Below are 6,000 nucleotides of genomic sequence, written 5' to 3'. Positions count from 1 at the left end.
TCTAAAAAATTGTATTGTTCTTTTAAGCTTGCACAGGGACTTGAAGTGAAATAAATCTTCAATCTAAATCTCACAAAGCAGCAGCCAACCATTAATACCATAGTATTTGGGGAATCTAATTTATATCCAAATGTTACTGCAGCTCATTTTTAACTACAGTGCGATAAAATCGATGCACATTGACTGTATTCATGATTGTATATATGCACCTTAACAACAATCACCCCCACTCAGCCACTGCAATTGCAGTCAGTTGTAGGTATAGAAAAAAATATTTGTGAACCTTGGAATTACTGCCAGGTCCAGGCTGCTGGTAATTCTAAGATTCCCTTAATGCTTTTTTTTTTCATAGCCACAACTGTCTTGCAACATGTGAATTGGAAGCTACTTCCAATACTGGAAGTGACAAGGGGCTAAAATTAGGGGCAGACATTTGGGAGATTTAACCTTGAAAACAAGCAAGTTGCAGGTAAAACTCTGTGACTGTGTAATGAAGCAGTAATGAATCAGATGAAAGTGAGTGTAGGACTGGCCAGACCAGGAATGGCTTTGATGTAGTTGGCCAGCTTGAATATATTGCAATATATGGACAAACAATCCATGTTTTGTAATTTCTTAGTAGCTTAATGCACAGAAGGAAAGGTAAAAACTAAGTAAGCTTTATCAGAAAGGTCTATGTAAATACAGCCATAAGCACTCACAGAAACACTGCATCTTTCAGTCATCTATCAAAAGAAACAGAGTTTCTCATCTCCTTTTTTGTTAACATGTTCTTGGGTATCTGACTTTCTCTTTCAGAAAAATCCTTCATTGCCGGGGCCAGTGTCTGCGCAGCGTTTCCCTCTCTCCCCTCTCCTGCTCCCCCTTCCCATAAGAATTCATACAACTCCCTCCCCCCTCCCTTAGGCATGTGTAATCTGAGCTATAACGGCTAGAGCTACAGCAGAAAGTTATGAAGACCAAGCTAAAATGGCAGCTGCTATATCTTAAACAGAGAAAGCTTCTAGGGCTCTTTACTCAGGTATGGTAATGGTTTCTGCAGCATAAATATAGCATTCTAGGTGGCACTAATGTGGCAAATCTATTGGCAGTAAAATGACTTTCCTTCACCTTTATTGTCCTTAGCATACTGATAATGGGTAAGTGCAGAGGATCTCGTGTCTCTGTACACATTTTGTAATCACAGCCTCATTGCACCCCTGTTTAGGTTGACCAGATCACGTGAAAATTCAGGGAAACATCTAATACATACATGTTGAAAGACAGCCCTCATTGCAATTTAAATAAACTGCAATCCATCAGCCCCGCTAGCTGGACTTTTTAGACCTGTCTCTGAATTTTTGGTTGGTCTGGTGAACCTACCCCTGCTTAATGGTTTAAAATTTAGTGGTGAGCCCAACTTTCTCTTTTTTTGCTATAGTTTATACAGGAGCAGTGGCTATCTTCATATTGTAGCACCCATCGCATCCAGCTACAGACAGGTGATCCCAGTGGTGACCAATGAAAAGGGCAACCATTTGGGAGTTTTAACCTTGAAAGCAAGTAAGTTGCAAGTAAAACTCACTCCCTGTAAAAAATGTATAATGAAGCCATCAAATTTTTAATGAATCAGATAAAAGTGAGTGTATTACTGGCCAGACCGGGGATGACTGTGACGTAGTTAGCCAGCTTAAAGTATATTGCAATGTATGGACAAACAATCCCTGTTTTGGTTAAAAGGGAGAGCATATCTTGGTAGCTTAATGCACAGAATGTCTTAATGTCCTATATATATTGATAATGCGTGAGTGTGCAGAGGACCTCTTGTCTCTGAAATAGGGGTAGGCAGCATAGACAGTTGACTAGGGTGCAAAGGGAAGAGAGCGCAACCCTGAGGAAGGAAAAGATCAAACAATCAGTGCAGGGGAATGCGCACAATCAGTGCAGTTATATGCAAGCAGTCAGAGGGGAGCAGTTGAGATGGTCTCAGAGTGAGGTTTGAACATCCAGTGGAGATTGGTTAACAGCAACAGTGATGGCAAGTGGGGGCTGCATTAAGCGGGGGAAATCACCAGGCCAAGTATTACTGCCTTGGGTGCAAATACTACTTGGCCCAACTCTAAAGTGACGCCAAAAATCCAGTACCCAAGTTATGTGTGGTTAGCCAAAACAGAGCCCGATTTGTATCCAAATGTATGCAATGCTCTCAAGTTGAGGCAAATGCTAGTTAGTGGGTGCACTTTATTACTCTGTTTGGGGGAAAAGGCTCAACTGTGGGTAAAAAACATGGGCACTTGCATCTAATTTCATTGTACTTTGCACATTGCACTGCATTCATAAATTCATAAATCAGCCCTCTGACCACAATCAATGAAAAGATTGACTTGAATAAGCTGAGCAAAACAACAAAAACAACAACAAAACCTTTTTAAAACATGTAGATATTTGAAAAACTGGATCAAAGTGCACAAATAATCTAAAATATCAGCAATAGGAAAACTCTGGTATGATGATATGTTAGGCTTCCCTTTTTTAGTTTTACCTTTGTAGAATGACACAGATACTTCACTGTTTTGCTTTATTAAATAAAGTTCACACTTGTGAGCCTTTTTCTCCTGCTAAATTGTGAGCTTTTCTTGGCTTATTTATTTCTGTGCAGCATGTCTCCTTATGAAGGCCTTTGTAATTCCAGGTTATTTATGACTCCCACTGGCACTCATTCCACAACACCAAATAACACCTGTTCCAAGTATCTATCTATGAGACAGGGAGAGTTTCTAATAGTTCCCCAGCTAAGCATATCTATTGCATGACTGGAAGATATTGCTACACTAACACTCTACAGCCTATAGGATCCCAAATAAGTGTCATATAAACACACATGTAGCAAAGGGAAAGCAGGGCAAAGCTATAGGCTTTGTCTCTGTTCTTATTGTTTGTACCCTTCTTTATTATTTAAAAGGAACAAAGACCAGCCAGTAAATAAATAAATAATCTATTATCTTTAACATGCAGACTGTGTTTGTCTTGGGTAACCCCCTCTCCCCAACAAAAATATAGCAGTAAATTGCCAAATTTCTCAGGGATATTTATTATAATCAAATGGAAATAAAGTTGTATTCATAGCAGCATTGCTAAAAGCTGAAATGTCTCAATTCCCCTAGAAAGGGCCAAAGTAAAGTTGCTCTGGATCAGGGTCAAAAATAACATAAAACAGAAAGGCAAAACTGGAATAAATATTCTAAATTGTAGCCATCCGTAATATAATGTTTACCTCATGGGTTAGCTCAGGTGAATAAATGGCAGTATGTTTGCTCAGGAGCAATAACCCATAGCAACTAGTCAGCAGGTAACATTTACTGGTCAATCATTTTATTGGTTGCTTAGGGGTTTATTTACCATGCTGTGTAAAAAGTGGAGTGGAGCATTACTGGTGATGTTGCTCATAGCAGCCAATCAGATGCTTTGCTTTTGTTTTCTGTTGAAATCAAATTGCTGATTGGTTGCCCTGGACAACATCACTGTTAATACTTCACTCCACTTTTTACACAGCATGGTAAATATACCCTGTATGAGTTACTGCACCTGGGCAAACTTAGTAATGTTTATAACATATGGGGGTTAGAGCGCAAACAGCTCAAAGAGCAGACTTATAACAGTAGTTAATGTGCAAAGAAAGGCAGTGCTTGATTCACAGGAAAAAGGAAATCCTATTTGTTACCAACTACCTGAGGCTATGTAACAAACAGACGTATAACCCAACAAAAGTGGAGTCTTAAATATACTCCAGTTTCACGTGTTTTACTTGCCCTTTTAATACTCTGGAGGGTCTCAACTCCAAATTCAAATGTATGCCGCCTTAAAACGTGTTTTACCTTTTAACACTTTGGTGGGTCTCAAATCCCATTATTGATGCATGAGGTGGGGTACAGAGTAGGTGTTACTTGAATATAATAGAATTACCCTCATGGACTGAATATCATGGCAAAGTATGGGTATTTTATATATTTATTCAATGGTCACACTGATATTACACATGAGGGTGTCCGATAACCTAGTGCCCCCCCCCCCAAACCATTCTCCTGACTGGTGGGTATAGGTCAGGCCTATTTGGTATCAGAAGCATTTGACCTCCTCATAACTTATATAAGAACACTGAGCAAATTAGAGGGCATGTTGATCATTTCTGTCATTCCAGGAATTCCAAAATTACCCATAACTGACATGTAAGAAGCCCCTGCTGGTATCTCCAGATTTTTTTGTGTCCTGATAAAAAAGGTGACAAGATCATTTCTTCAGTGCCTGAGTATTAGGCACCAGGTAACTGTGGTTCAAGGTTAGAAAAAGTGGGTGGAGCCACCAACAGCCAATCAGATTTTACCTATTGACTTTCAAAGGAGGAAATTTAACCTGCTGCCTTTCTCACAATATTAACACCAGGGTCCCCAAACTTTTCACAGTTGGTCACTAGGGGACTGCAGTTTTAGTTTTGAAAAAGTGGGTGGTGCCACCAACAGCCAATCAGATTTCACCTATTGAATTTTATTGGTTTGATGCCAGGGTTCCCAAACTTTGCACAGTCAGTCACTGGGGGACTACAAATTGAAGTTTAAAAAAGGGAGGGGGGGCAGTGGGCAGAGCCACCAACAGCCAATCAGATGTCACTCATTGACTTTCAGTGGGGAAATTTAAATTGCTGCCAATCAGACACTATTAAAACCAGGGTCCCCAAACTTTGCACAGTGGTTTTTACTATATAACTGGGGTCCAAGGTTAGAGAAAGTGGGCGGAGGCAACAACAGATCAGATTTCATTCAATGATTCACGTTTTTCAAACCAACATTAAGTTTGTTCTCAAACTTCCCTTTCTAGTTAGCTGTATATAGCTTTGTCAATAAATAAAAAAAAAAGCAATGACTTGAAATAACCAGATCATACATTCTTGTAGTGTGCCTGGGCTGTGGAGCCAAATAATTACTTTAACATTCTACTGCCACCATGACTCCAATGTTGCCGTGTTTCACAACAAGGATACACACACACCATTGAATTAGCTCAGATGATTTCAAATAAATCCCCACTCATCACTTGTGCATCAAAGTAGTTCCTTGATGATTTGTAGGGTATGATGGCAGTGTTTATTGCATGAAAGTAAAGGTTTCAGATGCTGTTATTGTTATATTGCTGAGATGGGAGTTTCTAACCTCTGTTACACATGCTGTTTTCTTCACTACTTGTGGGCAGATCAATAGGCTGCATCTTATTCTAACTAGTGAATATATGAAACACTACTTACAAAGTAAAAACACTATCATATCATCTGCCCAGGTTTAAACTCACATGGCGCTCCCCTTTACCAGTTTAGTTGCAGTCTCTGCACTCTCTCCAGCTCATTAATATCCTTCTTAAGGACTGGAGCCCAAAACTGCACTGCATACTCAAGGTGAGGCCTTACCAGGGACCTATAAAGGGGCAAAATTATGTTCTCATCCCTTGAGTCAATGCCCTTTTTTATGCAAGACAGCACTTTCTATGTCCACCTCCAGGTATTAACAACAATGGCCCTATCCTTCAGCCAGATCTCTGAAAGATGGTAGTGGAGGCCATTAAGGAGTGCAAGACACAACATTTGCTTAATGATTTTTTTGGAAATTCTAACGCAAACAAGTCCACTTGTCAATATGTAGGAAAAGGAGGACATCCCAGAGATTTTTAAACCACAACATTCTTTTCTCTTAATTAACATTCTTTAAAGCTGATATCTACTATAACAGAATTTTAAAAATGTCTTAATCTCCAGAGTAATGTTTGTATTCAAATTTAAAGGGGAACTATCATGAATGAGAATCAGCTGAACTTTGCTCAGTTTTGACAGGCAGCTTGTGTTCTAAACAGAGAGGAGTGGGAGAGGTGCAACCGTTTTTGACTGACATCTAAAATTCAACTCCCACCTGCCTATCTTTCCTATCTGATAGAAAACATGGAAAAGACTTTGAAGAAGATCTAAAAATTCAACCCAAC

Source organism: Xenopus tropicalis, chromosome 5 (genome assembly GCF_000004195.4).
Source record: "Xenopus tropicalis strain Nigerian chromosome 5, UCB_Xtro_10.0, whole genome shotgun sequence".
NCBI classification, from domain to species: Eukaryota; Metazoa; Chordata; class Amphibia; order Anura; family Pipidae; genus Xenopus; species Xenopus tropicalis.
This window is presented reverse-complemented; position numbering follows the sequence as displayed.